The following is a 15177-nucleotide window of genomic DNA, read 5'->3' on the forward strand; positions in this document are numbered from 1 at the left end:
CAAGCATCTGCTAAGTCCTTACTTGGTACAATGCACTTATCATATTATCTCACTTGACCCTCATGCAATTCCACATGTTTGATGCTATAATTATCCCCATTGTATAGATGAGAAAACTGAGGTAGACAAAGTTTAAGTGAATAGTCCACGATCACACAGGTAAGTATCTGGGACTGTATTTGAATTCATTTCCCTAAGTCCCAGTTCTCTATTGATTGCTCCACCTAATAGAATTCCAATTATTATTATATTATATATATATATATATATATAGTATTATATATATTATACATATATATATATTATATATAGTATTATATTATCAAAATACTAGATATTATGCTATATATTACACTATGCTATTAAGCAGAATAATGATATGACATAACAGAAAGATTTGAATGAATTCAATATTGAATTAATACATTCTGGAAAAGGTTTGGAAAAAGACAAAAGCTTAAATGATAATCAAGTATATTACCATCAGAAATTTACTATGTGACAGTAATGTAAATCCTAATTAGCTTTCAAGCAACATGTTCAAAAAGGTTTCTTTAAAAGCCTTTTAAAATTACAAAATAAATATCTTTTTATTTAGTATTTTTATTTTCTTCTTGTTTACATGTGAAAACTATAGCATTTGCTTTCAAATTTTTGAGTTTCACATTCTCTCCCTCCTTCTCACTACCTCCCTCATTAAGAAAGTAAGAAATTTAAATTAAAACAACTCTGAGTTATCACCTCACACCTATCAGATCAGTGTTGTAGGGAATGTGGGAAAACTGGGATTCCTGCATTGTTGGTGGAGTTGTGAACTGATCCAACCTTTCTGGAGTGCAATTTAGAATTATGGCCAAAGGGCAATAAAACAGTATATTCCCTTTGATACAGGAATACCACTACTAAGTCTGAATCCCAAAGAGATCACAAAAAAGGTAAAAAACCCACATGTACAAAAATATTTATAGCAGCACTTTTTGTAATGATAAAGAACTAGAAACAGAGGGGATGCCCATCAATTGAAAAATAACTGAACAAATTGTGGTATATGACTGTGATGAAACATTATCATTCTTTAAGAAATCATGAGGGATGGGACTTCAGAACAGCCTGAAAAGATTTGCATAAAATGATGCTGAGTGAAATGAGCAGAACCAGAAGAACATTATACACACTAACAGAAACATTGAGCAATGATCAACTAGGATGGACTTGTTTATTTCAGCAGGACAGTAATCAAAGACAATTCTAAAAGACTTGTGATGGAAAATGCCATCCATATCTATAGAACATTCTGTGGGGTTTAAATGCAGACCAAAGCTTACTATCTTCAATTTTTAAAAGTTGTCTTAAGTATTATTTTTTTTCTATTTTGTTTTTCCTCTATCTTGATTTGATCCCTCTTTCACAACTTAACTAGTATTGTATCTATGTTTAGTATGATATATGACCTATATTGGATTATTTTCTATCAGAGGAAGAGGGGAGGAAAGGGAAGGAGGGAAAAAAATGTAAAATCTCAAAACCTTGCCAAAGAATGATTGCTGAAAACTACTAATCCCTGTATTTGGAAAAATAATTAAGTAAAATATTTAATTTTTTAAAAAGAAAGTAAGCAATTTAATATGTTTCATATGTGTAGATATGAAAAACATATTTCCATATTAGTCTAGTCATATTGTAAAGGAAAATGTAGAGTAAAAAGAAGACACAAAAAACCCCAAGAAAATTGGGGCAGCTAGGTGGCACAGTGGATAGAGCACTGGCCCTGGAGTCAGGAATACCTGAGTTCAAATCTGCCCTCAGACAGTTAATTACCTAACTGTGTGGCTTTGGGCAAGCCACTTAACCCCTTGCCTTGCAAAAAAAAAACCTAAAAAAAGAAAAATAAGAAAATAAAAAAGTATGCTTCCACCAGTATTCAGCTTTTATTAGCTTTTTCTCTAGGAATGGATAGCATTTATCATCAAAAATCCTTCAGAGGTGTCTTGGATCATTGTATTACTGGGAATAGCTGAAGTTTTTCACAGCAGATAAATTTACAATACTTCTGTTAATGTTTCCAATGTTGTCCTGATTCTACTCATTTCACTTTGCCTCAGTTCATGTTGTCAAATTTTAAGAGCATCCTGCTCATCATTTGTTTATAGCACAATTGTATTCCAACACAATCAGATACCATAACTTATTTGGCCATCTTTCAATTAATGGGTATCCCCTCAGTTTCCAATTTTTTTGCTCCTAGAAAAGAACTGCTATAAATATTTTTATTTATAAGGTCCTTTTCCTTGTTTTTATCTCCTTTAGGATACAGACCTAGTAGTGATGTACATGGTTTTATAACCCTTTGGGCTTATTTTAAACATGCTTTTTGAAATGGTTGAATCAATTCATAATTACACCAATAAAGTTTAAATGAAAAATAAATGTCATAAAGAATGCATACTGTTTTCTTGCCTTGTTCTGCAATGCAGAACCTATATGAGTAATATATATTTTAATACAGTTACAAATTTAACACAATTTTCATGAGCACATAGTACTCAAACACAAGTATAAAAAATACCCACCATTCTGGTGGGTATTCTATTACTGTGGGAACTTAAGATACTCAAGAACCACTTCTGATCCTAAAAAAATGTTCATTTCATAAGAATGAGTGCTACACAGAATCTTGATATGCTGAGTCTCTGGATTTATCCAGAACTTGCCAACCCTAATAATGGTTTTTTTCAAGAGGAGAATTTCACATGTTTCCATCATCAAGTCATTATTACACCCACCTCTCAGGGTTAATGTAAAAATGAAATGTCATATTTGTAAAGCACTTTGCACAGTCCCTGAGATACATAGTGCTATAGAGTGCTATATAGATAAATGCTTATTTCTTCTTTCTATTACCTCCTTTATAGTATAGAATGTTTCCCCTGGATACCACTAGTATATAATTCTCAATTCTTCAAGTTATTCCTTGCTCTCATTTCAATATGTAGAATTGTGGAAATTCATAGGAACCAAATTCTACATCTAAAAAGCCTAAAATTACAGATGAAAATTTCTTCCACTTGAATTTGCAATGAAAATAATTAACTGATACTGTATTCATCATCTTTCTACTTTTTGTAAGGAGTTCATAAAATTGACACATGAATACGTAAGTAGAAGAAAAAATACCACGACCATAGCAACTGCATCAATGGACCTTTAACTAAATCAGTCAATATTTGAATTCTTTCTTTGAAGAAAATGGACTCTATTCTTGAGTAAAATGTAGTGTCTACCAATGAAAAGGGCTCACTACTTCTTAATTGCATCACCTACAAATGCTGGTAGATTGTGAAACTGAGTGTGCTGATGAATAATTTCACTCATTAAAGTCCTACTTTATTTTCTCCCCAGGGTTTTTAAAAAAAAGAGAAAACCAAGCATGGATGAACTCATCTTAAATACAAGTTGCCATAATTTCTGTTTCTAGTCATGCCACTTCTGATACTTTGATGGAACTGATTCCCTGTAGAAAATCCTTCCACCATTTTAGATCACCATTCATCTATAACTTCTCATTCTTCATGATTCTTTAAAGTGTTTGCTATGAATCCTTCATAAAATATTCACTTAACATGTTCTGTATATTCCTTACAAATCTTTGCTTTCTTTGGGATAGGAAATTTCTGTGTAGAAATTTTTCTACCAATAGGAACTGCAACTTGTTTATAATTTATAATTTAGAGTATTATCTGAAGCTTAGAGTAAGCAACATGTAGTTGTAAGTATGCATCAGATACAATATTTGAACCCAAATCTTACTGATTCCAGTTTCAATACTTTTGCCACTATTATATATATATATATATATATATATATATATATATATATATATATATATATATATATATATCTTTATAAGGTTCATTTTTACATTATTCAATATTTTAATTAATATGTAATTGTATTGATATCAATATTGCTTCTAATGACACAGATTCCAGCTCATCTGATATTATTCTTGTGGATGTCTTTCCATAAATTTGCCACCAGAGGTCCAAATAGAGAGGATCCTTTGTTTATTTCTTCTACCAATATGAAGATATTTATGGAGCTTATGATTTGTCCATTTCTTGCTTTCATATGTGCCAAGTCTTTTTTTAAAAAAAGTGTACTGTTTTTTATGAAATATACATCAAAGTAAGAAATTGAAATAAAATCTTCCTGACTCCAAGGCTAGGTCTCTTTCTACTATGCAATGATAACTCTCACTCACTGGTGTTCTGGTAAATTTTTAACAACCAACTCTTTGGAAAAAAAAATATGTATACATGACATACCTTTGAGTTTAATCTACATTATTAACATTTTTCTATTACTTTCTTGTCTAGATTCAATAAATGATAATTCAAACCTTGATTTTTAGCATTTCCTGATTTCCAAGATATAAGTGCTCTTGCTGAAAAGTTACCAATCAGTATTCAGGAGTCAGTTCAAGCTGACTCTAGCACATCCTTGAATAATATATTATAACATCATACCCATAATCATTGGCAATGCTTTTTAGTTTCCTTTTCATAATGATTTGATATTTAATAATTTTCTTAAAACAAAAATATTCACGATGACATATACATGAAAATTCCAGGTGGACTGTAAGTCCTCTCTTACTCTTGAATCATGTTTTCCAACATATTTTTTATTGTTATTCTTCAGTTTGTTTAGTCATTTCTTACTCTGTGACCAGATTTGCAGTTTTCTTGCATAGAAAGAATGGTTTACCATTTCCTTCTCCAGTTCATTTTATAGATGAAGAAATCAAAGCAAACAGGACTGAGTGACATGATTTTACAAAGCTACTATGTATCTGAGGCAAGATTTGAACTCAAGAACATGGGTCTTCCTGGCATTAAACCCAGTACTCTATCCATTGTGCCACCTGACTGCCCTGCTTTTGCCATCATCCACAATGTTGGCTTTTGCATTGAAGTCACACAAGGATATGACATTTATTTTGGATACTCTTATAGTGTTCTTCTCTATCCCTTAATGCTCTCTAAGTGATGATGATACATTATCTGTGACTATTTTGTCACATGAGTACTGTAATATAGAATGATGAAGCTATCCCAGGAAATGGTTCTACTTGTTAACTTTAGAAACATGACTTTTTAAAAAAACTCAATTTTTTGAACTCCATTTTTTTGCTTCTATAAGGAGAATCTATCGGTCTCTTTTCATGTAACTATAGTTTTGTTTTCAGGTCTAGTTTATAGTGAGAATGTCAAGATTAATAGAAAAGTGTCTTTCCAGTAGCAATTCCACTTATTTGTTACCAGGCAACAATCTTGCAGAAACAGTACCACCAGTTAAATTAATATTTGTAGACAATCTAAAAGCTATATAAGTTTTTAGGATTCTCTGTCACTGCCACTACAAAAAGTGACCACCCACATCTTCATTTCTTGGGGTGTAGTGATATTCCATTAATTTATGTTAAAATTTCATTGATCATTCCCTGATTGTTGGATAGCTACTTTGTATCTTATCTTTGCTACTTCAAAAAAAGCAATGCTAAAAATATTTTAACAAGCATTAGATCTTTTAATCTTTGACCTTGAGGCCTATGTCACCACAAGTTTTCACATGTCACTACAAGTTTTCAAATCGTACTTTCTGTGCTCTGGTCATCACCTTCATTTTAATCTTCATTTTCAACCTTCTACTCTGCATTTGAGATGCCAACCTTGTCTGGAATTATGCTGTATGATGTTATAGTTCCATATCTCTTTCCAGCTAATATTTGATTTCTAGTTTTCTTATTGGTAGTGACTTGAAACAATCTTTATTATTATTTTATTACAATTGTTGATAAATATCAATTCTTTCAAGAATAGTCTGTTCATATTTTTTAGTCACTTGTCTATCAAGTCCAAGATAATTAGTGGTTTTATATGCATATATTTGTGTTTGTGCTCAATATATCTTATATATCAATCCCTTATCAGAAATGTTTATATGAACCAATTGACCACTTTTTTTCTTATGCTAGTTGCATTGATTTTGTTATTGCAAAAACCTTCTAATTGCAAGTTGACTTTATACTAAATAATTATAGATATGTCCATGTTAGAAAAAAAATTTAAAAATTAATCACAAAAAACAAAAATATCCCAAACTATATGATCATATCAATAGATGTTAAAAAATCTTTGGTAAAACATAATTTTTTTCCTGCTAAAAACTCTACAAAATACAGGCTAAAAACTAAAAATAGTGTAAAATAACTGTCAAGCAGAACTATTATTATTAAAGACTGTTTCTAGAAACACTATCAATAAGAGAAGAGAAAGAAATTAAGCACCTAAACACAACCAAATTTGAAACTAATCTGTTCCTGAAGAAGTAAGTAAACATCAGAGAATTAGCAAATTAATTTTGATAAATAAGGATTTTACTAAATAGATTACAAAACTACAAACATCAATAGCACTTTAGCATTTTTATTCAATAATAACAAAACCCAGAAAGAAATTATAGAAAAGGAAATCATTCAAAATGACTACAAAATGAATATATTATCTGGTAGTCAATCTACTAAGATTTACTAAATATATATAGAGCTACAACTACAAAATATTTCTAAAAGAAATAAAGAATGCAAATAAAAGGATAGTTATACAATAATCAAGACTGTGTGGTACAAATATTACATATTATTATATTATATCATATCACATTATATTACATGTATGATATTCACTGTATGATACATGATGTCTCTTTCCCATATCTCCAAGTAGTCTTCATATTTATAATTTATTATGGCCTAGTAATGTTCCATTACTTGATATACTATAATTTGATTGGTCACTCCTTGATTGATAGATAGCTACTTTGTTTCTTTACTTCAAAAAGTGACTCTATGAATATTTTTGTATGTAATAGATATTTTTATTTTTTGATCTTGAGGCATAATAGAATGGATTTTTCAAGATTGGGTGGCACCAATATTTCACACACAACAAACACAGATGCACATACACATACTACATTCGTGGTATGAACAGCTACATGGCCTGTTTATATTTGAATATGCATTTTTATAAATGCTTCCCAACCTTGAACAATGAATAACTATACTTATATTGATATCTGTCTGTATGTCTATCGATATTTCTATCCATCCATCTACATATCTATCATTGATTAATTTGTATATTAATTTATAAATTACCAATGGGATACTTTATAGAACTAGATGAAACAGTAAAAAAAAATTTTGGTAGAACAATAGTTTTAGAATCTAAAGGGATATAATGAAAAAAAATTCAGTAAATCAACAAGCATTTATGAAAAGATTACTAAGTTAAAGAAGCTATGCTAAATGATAGGCATATAAAGAAAGATAAATAACAGACTCTAACGTTAAAAAGAATATCTATGGGTGGAGAAAACAACATGTGTATATACAGAGTAGATGATAGCCCTCTAGAGGTAAGTGTTTGAACTGAGTATCAAAGGAAGTCTGGAAAACTGAAAGGTCCTGGTAAGGGAATAGCAATTCATAGCCTGTATAAAGGCAGCCTGGGAAGATAGAGTATTTTGTTACAGGAAGTGCAGATAGGCCAGTATAGTTAAAATCATAAAAAGATTAAAAATATAGGAAGCAGTTTAGTTAGGAAGAACTTTAAATGCCAAATAAAAAGTATTTGATCCTGTAGTGAACCTCTGAAATGCACTAATGAGGAGCAGGGATAAAAGGAAGGGGTGACATGAATAGACCTTTTATTTAGAAAAATCATCCCAAACTCAAGTTGTGGCTATATTTTTCTATAAAGAGAAGAAGTATATGAGTGATATCATAACAGGGAAAATGTCAAGATTTGTCAAAGGGTTAGATAAGTGGGAGGATACATAGAAGAAAATGAATTTTGGACATGGAGAGGGATAAGGAAATTCAAAAGGAAGAAGGCTTTGAGCTTTGAGTTAAGACATGTTGAATTTGAGGTGGAAATGTCTAAAAGCCAGTTAGAGATTTGCGACTCTAGCTCAAGAGAGAGCTGGGGTGAGAGAGCAGATATAGTTCTGAAAATCATCTGAAATCAATGTTGAATTCAGACAGTTGATGAAATTACCAAGTGATATAGTAAAAAAGATAAAGGATCTAGTATAGAATTTTGGTAGGAAGGTGTGTGAGGCACAATACTAAATACTTTAAAGTTATTATCTCATTGATCTTTTCTATAGAGGGAGAAGATTTCAGTAATATAATGTTTCTCTAAAAGAAAAGGATGATTGACAGGAGGGGTATCATAGGTGAATGACTGAAGTCGTGTCTTTACTGGCAAGGAGATTTTTGCCAGACTTTTATGATTACTGCTGTGTGGTTCTTGGACTGTTCAGGCCAAGGTGAATATGCCATTATTGGGTTTTTACTATCCAGGAGAATTGTGATAAATAATGGACAATTTATGTATCTAAGTTTCCTGTGTTTGTTCATATGGACTTGTTCCTTTATACTTTATGTAATTTCTGTTATAGAGAAAATAAAATGCTGTCTTATATCTGAGGCTTATTTTGCACATTGAGTAGCTCAGTGTTTGGGAAGTTCTCTCTTCACACCCCTTACGTGGGCCATAACTAAGCTGTGTTTCAGAGATTTTCCTGGAGAAATGAGGGATGAAAAAGAAAACTCGAGTGAACTTTCCAGGACAGTATCTGTACCTCTGTGATTCCTGAGTCCTTTGTGGGGGCCCCTGGTATGTAGATATGCTTGTCATCATATTCCTTAGCTCCTAAATACAACTATACACTTACTATTAACATTTATTGATGTTAAAGACAAGGATTCCTAAGATGTCAAGCTGACAAAATAGGTCATGGTCTGAATATTCAAAAGAAAAATGTCTTCATCTCCAATTTCATCTGATCAAATTACACTCAGCAATAAACATATTGTCCCTCATGTCTCCTGAGCTGTTGTCTTACCATAGTACCTTTTTAATCCTAATCATTTATATTTCCAAGTACCTTAGCTAGTATCTAACATGTTGAATGATGGACCCTGTTTAAATGTTGAAATTCGTGGTCATTATTCAGAGTGTATACAATCATATTTTGCATCATATCTACTTTTCCTCTTCCAAATAAGGCACGTACATACACCAAATTTAGAATAACCTTCATTATTTTTTTTCTCATTATGTGAAAATATTGACTTCTATTGCTGGGAGTCAGGAGGACCTGAGTTCAAATGTGACCTCAGACACTTGACAGTTACTAGCTGTGTCATCTTGGGCAAGTTACTTAACTATGATTGCCTCACATCCAGGGCTATTTCCAGCCTTCCTGATTCATATCTAGCCAATAGACCTAGATGGCTCTGGAGGAAAAAGTGAGACTGGTGACTTAGTGCAGGACCCCCTCACTCAAATCCAATTCACATGCTTCTCATGGTATTACCCTCCTGATGTCATGGTCTTCTTTGAAAATGAAGGACAAGCATTATTATTCTGAATTATTAATGACTTTTTGTTCATTTTAAAATAAAGTTGTTTTTTGAAATTGCACTGCTTGTGTGTTAAAAGTTCCTTTTAAAGCTTTCCTTTCAGTACATTTGTATTGCTTAACAAAAAGTGTGTGTGAGGGGGGGTGGTTAGAGACAATGCATTTGTTTTTCACTTAAATCATAGCTCTATTTCCCTTAGAAGCCCTTCCCTCCAGCTCTCAACCATTTTTGATTAACTTTTGTCTTTTTTTAAACCTTGTTCCTCTGCTCTATATCTCACACAATAAAAGAAAGTAACTCTCCCATTCTGTATTTGGTTTCACTGCCTTATCTAGTAGTTCTATCATCTGTTTTCCTTTTTGGAGTAAGAAGATGAGTCTCAAGGTCTAATGAAAGAAAACATGATTTCCCTGGTGGTGAGGATCCTCATGAAAAGCTATTAAACAGTAGTTACATTGGGTTAAAATAAATTGGGTTAAAATAAATGAATAAAAATTTATCTGAAAATGATTCCTTCTCTGAATTTATGGGTAAAATTATTGGTGCCAGAAAAAACCAGAACAAGAACCAGAGCCAGAATCTTTTCCAAAACCAAATGCCAAACCCCAAATTAAGGAACCAATGAATGTCTGTTAAATTTTTTCCCCTCCGCTCATGGGTGGACTCTCCCTGAAGGAACAAAAGGACAAAGTTTATATAGGTTTCTTACTGTTTCAGCAGAACTGAAGGCCTAAGGGAATGGGGAGAGGGTTGTAATACCCACAAGTTTAGGGTCAAGGTAGAGGAACTAAAGCCAAAATGAAATTGTTTTAGTTTTTTCAGCTAACCACATATCCAACATTAACAATTACATTAAAGATAAAGATAATATTTTCCACATATGCTTTTTGCTTTGAAATTTTTCCTAACAAGATAATTGATAAAATAATACAAAAGGAGATATATATATATATATATATATAAATACCAAAAAGTACTAATAAAATGATCTATTAACTATAACATATATTTTAATTTGATTAATCAACAAACATTTACTAGGTGCTAGATATTATAGTAGACACTGAAGATACAATGATAAAAAAGAGATAGGCCCTAGCTTTAAGGAACTTTTTTCTTCAAGTTCTTCAAATTGCATTTTTTTCTGAACTTAATATACCCCCCAAATCCAAACCCCAAACTGAATTTTTTATATACAAAATGGAAAACAAAAAATTGAGTATGAATCTAAATCTTTATTTTCTGTTGTGTTTTTAAAGCATATCATAAATTCATAATTTTTTTTGAAAACTGTCTTGTTTGTGCTTCTTTCTTCTTCTTAAATTTTAAAAAATGTTGCAGTAGCCCTCATTTTCCTTTACTTCATTTTTTGGGTATTACCATTGCCATCTTATTATACTCCCTATCCCTACCAATTAAAATAAGTTAAGAGGATGTAACTCCTTACAACTAATGACCTAGTCAAACAAAAGGCATCCACTCAGTAGTCTCTTATGTATGTTTCAGTGTCTTGAGTCACCATTACTGTGTTAAAAACTGGGCAAGTTGCTTCTTCATAGGCCATCTGGAGATTTAATTGATCATTCTTTTAATCACAGTTCTTTAAAGTTTTTCAATGTTGTTTTTCATTATCACATTTTCTTATTTTTCTCCACATCATTTTCCATATCAGACCCAGATTCATAGTATTCTCTGATATTGAATTATAATTTTTATAGCACAATAATATTTCATCACAAATTCACATACTACATTTTGTCCAAGTATTACTTAAATGATAAGCATTTCCATAATTTCTAGATATTGGCTTTGCTTTTTGCTCTCCTTTTAACCTTCCCTTCAAGAACAGGATGTTTTTTGTTTTTGTTCCTAACTACTCCTTCCTAAGTATTATCTTTTTTTTTCTTAGCACCTTCTATCTCCATTTATTTTCCTGTTGAGTTTGATATATTTCTTATTCTCTATTTTGTGAGTCAATTAGAGTTAAGTGACTTGCCCAGGGTCATGTGCCACCTAGCTGCCCTTGAGTTTGAAATATATCTGCCTAAACCTCTTGTGTATTCATATGTTTGTGTGCATGTTTAACTCATATTTCCAGTTCAAATGAGAGTGAGGTTTATCTGAATCTTGTTCCCTATCCTCCTTTATGCTTGTATACTCTTCTAATGCATTCCAATTATGAGAAGAGCAAATTCCATCTCTGCTTTCTCTTCTCTATGCTAACACATTACATTTACTCTTTTTGACCCTTTTCAAACCCAAAGAACAGAACCAATCTGCCATCAGTTCTTCTGTTATTATTTTAAATTAACCTTTCAATAACCCCATATACATTAATTAGTGTTCTGAAGTTAAACTAGTTTTTTCTTTCCCCATTATGTTAATTCTTCACTATCACATCCTCTTTTGACTACTAAATAAAATTATCTTCTTGATGTTTTTGACTCTTGTGTTTCTTTTTTTCTTAGTTATAGACAGTTTAGCAAGTTTTTTCTCAACTTCCTTTTTATACACACATATACTTATATATACACACATTCACACACATTCACACACACACTATATATATATATATATATACATATATATATATATAATATATATAATCTCCCCCAGTTGCATGAAAAAATAAGTTTTAACATTTATTTTTAAGACTTTGAGTTCCAAACAGAGAGAACAATGTATATATATTAACAATGACACTGAGATGATCAGCCTTGATGGAAGCAGCCTCTCTCAGCAGTTCAGAGAGCTAGGACAACCACATTAGTCTGGCTATGGACAATGCTATCCCAATCCAGAGGAAGAAAAAGAAAACAAAACAAAAAAACAAAAAAAAATCCTTCAGAATCTGATGAATGCTTTATAAAAATTATCTCTTGTGTATGTCTTTCCCCTATGAATTTCTAATTCCTCATACTGAAAATGACTAATCTGTAAATGTTTGTCAAAAGTATGTGTTTTGTGTCAGAGGGAGGTGGAAAGGGAGGATGGAAGGAAATTTTCTAACAAAAATGTACATATGCATATGGATAAATGTTGAAAAACTTTCATAATATGTATTTGGAAAAATGAAATAATTAAAAAAAAAAAGACTTAGAGTTCCAAATTTTCTCCCTTCTTCACATCCCACTGCCACCCTCTTTGAGAAAGCAAGCAATCTGATTTGTGTTATAAATGTTCAGTTGTACAAAACATTTCTATATTAGTCATGTGAAAGAAAACATAGACTCCCCCCCAAAAAGAAAGAGACCTCAAGAAAAATAAAGTTTAAAAAAGTATGATTCAATCTATATTCAGATACCATCAACACTTTCTCTGGGAATGATGGCATTCTTTAAAAGTCCTTCAGAGTAATCTTGGGTCACAGCACTGTTAAGAAAAGATAAGTCATTCACAGTTGATTATCCTACAATATTGCTGTTATTTTGTTTGCTGTATATTTCACATTGCATCTGCTCATTTATGTCATTCCAGGTTTCACTGAGAGCATCCTATTCATCATTTCATATAATAGAATAGTATTCCATCTAATCACATACCTACCTCAGTTTGTTTATTCATCCCCCCAACGTATGGACATCCCCTCAGTTTCCAATTCCTTGCTCTCTCTCTCTGTATATATATATATATATATATATATATACAAAAAACTCCCCAAAAGCCTTCAGAATCTGATGAATGCTTTATAAAAATTATCTCTTGTGTACCTCTTTCCCTGTGAATTTCTAATTCCTCATACCGAAAATGACTAATCTGTAAATGTTTGTCAAAAGTATGTCAAAAAGTACCTACATAAATGTAGGTATATATATATATATATATATATATATATATATATATCTTTCCATTCCCATTTTTCATCTTTTCTGGAATATAGATCAAATAGTGGCATTGCTAGATCAAAGGATATGCATGATTCTACATCCCTTTGAGCATCCATACAAATTGCTCTAGAGAATGATTGAATCATTTTGCAACTCCTCTAACAGTGCATTAATGTCTCATTTTCCATACATCCCTTTCAAAATTTGTCAGTTTCCTTTTTAGTTTTATCAACCAATCCAAAAGTATAAGGCAGCACTTCAAAATTGTTCTAATTTGCATTTCTCCATTCAATAGTGAGTTAGAAATTTTATTTTATTTTTATTTTATTTTTATTTTATTTTTAATTTGGAGTGAGCATTTATTTGCACAATCACAACATGTGGACAAATCCAGAAGAGATGATAAAAGTCTGAAATTTTGAACATCCCACCACTAGAGCAGTTGGTCACAATATTTCGTACAAAGCACAACATTAAATGCACTGTAATCGATGTTGACAAAATTTCCACAGACTCATCTTTACAGACAACAAGAAAGCTAATCTTCTTCCGAAGAGTCTCTCTCAAATGTGTAGGCCATGAAGCAAGCATCTGGTCTCTTGGGGACAAGGGGATGCCCTGGTCTCACAATCTCAAAGCCCAAAATGCTGAAAGTACTCAGCAATGCAGCTCTATCATCTCTATTCTTGTGGAAGCAGATAAAGACGTGATCAACATGAAGCTGTTCTTCAGCAAACTCAAGAAGAACTGCAAAACTATCTTTGCTCCCTTCAGGTAGAGCACCACCTGGAATTTCAATGTAGAGGCTGTTGTTCAGCACTGCTGTCCAATTAACGTGTTTGGCATCTGTAAGCCTGGACTGGACATTTAGAATTCTTGTCCTGTTATTAGACGTTAGTTCCTCTGTTACAGTCAGCCGATTATCAGAATAAAATAAATTAGCTGAAAGATTGTGATCCCTCTGACTATTCCCTCGCCCACCTGGGATCTTCAGGGGTGGGTGTGAGGGACATGAGGAGCACCACTGAGGCCCCGGACCCAGGTTACTACAGCAATTGAAGGAGACCCTGGAACTCTCGCATGGCGTGGCCGACGTGGACGGTGGTGCTGGGTTTATCCCCCTCTTTCCCTCGGGCGAAGCGGTGGCTGTTGAGGATCCCCCGCAGGGAGGATTTCACCATCCCGGCCGCTGGGGATCCGAAACTAGGAAACCTCCGCTGCACCTCTCCGGGCCGCCGCCGCTGCTAGCCGATCGCAAAATCGAGTTAGAAATTTTAAGTATGGCCTTAGTATTGATAAACTCATCTGAAAACTGCTCATATCTTTTGATCATTTATCAATTGGGGAATGATTCTTAATTTTTTTTTATAAATTTGACTCAGTTCTCTGTTTGAGAAATGAAGTCTTTATCAGAGAAACCTGTTTCAATGTATTTTTCCCCAGTTACTGTTGCTAACTGTATTTCCCCTCTATCCTATTTCCCCCCAACATCCATTTGTTCTATTCTGTTTCTCCTTTTACTTAATCCCTCCTCAAAAGTGTTTTACTTCTGAGGCAGCTAGGTGGAGCACTGGCCCTGGAGTCAGGAGTACCTGGGTTCAAATCTGATCTCAGACACTTAATAATTACCGGCTGTGTGGCCTTGGGCAAGCCACTTAACCCCACTGCCTTGCAAAAAAACCTAAAAAAATGTTTTACTTCTGACTACCCTCTTCCAAAATCCATTCTCTTTTCTATCATCTCCCCTTTCTCCCATCTTTTTTTCTTCTTCCTCCTTTTCTGTAGAATAAGATAGATTTCTATTTCCAATTGAGTATGTATGTTATTCTTTTTCTGAATCAATTCCAAAGAGAA

General features: G+C 32.6%; 1 pseudogene; it reads right to left on the reverse strand.

The window, feature by feature from the left end:
• Positions 1–13711: 13711 nt before the first annotated feature.
• Positions 13712–14504, reverse strand: LOC141519957 (ornithine decarboxylase antizyme 1 pseudogene; annotated as a pseudogene).
• Between the last annotated feature and the right edge of the window lie 673 nt (positions 14505–15177).

The sequence above is a fragment of the Macrotis lagotis genome, chromosome 1, assembly GCF_037893015.1.
Source record: "Macrotis lagotis isolate mMagLag1 chromosome 1, bilby.v1.9.chrom.fasta, whole genome shotgun sequence".
Classification (NCBI taxonomy): Eukaryota; Metazoa; Chordata; class Mammalia; order Peramelemorphia; family Peramelidae; genus Macrotis; species Macrotis lagotis.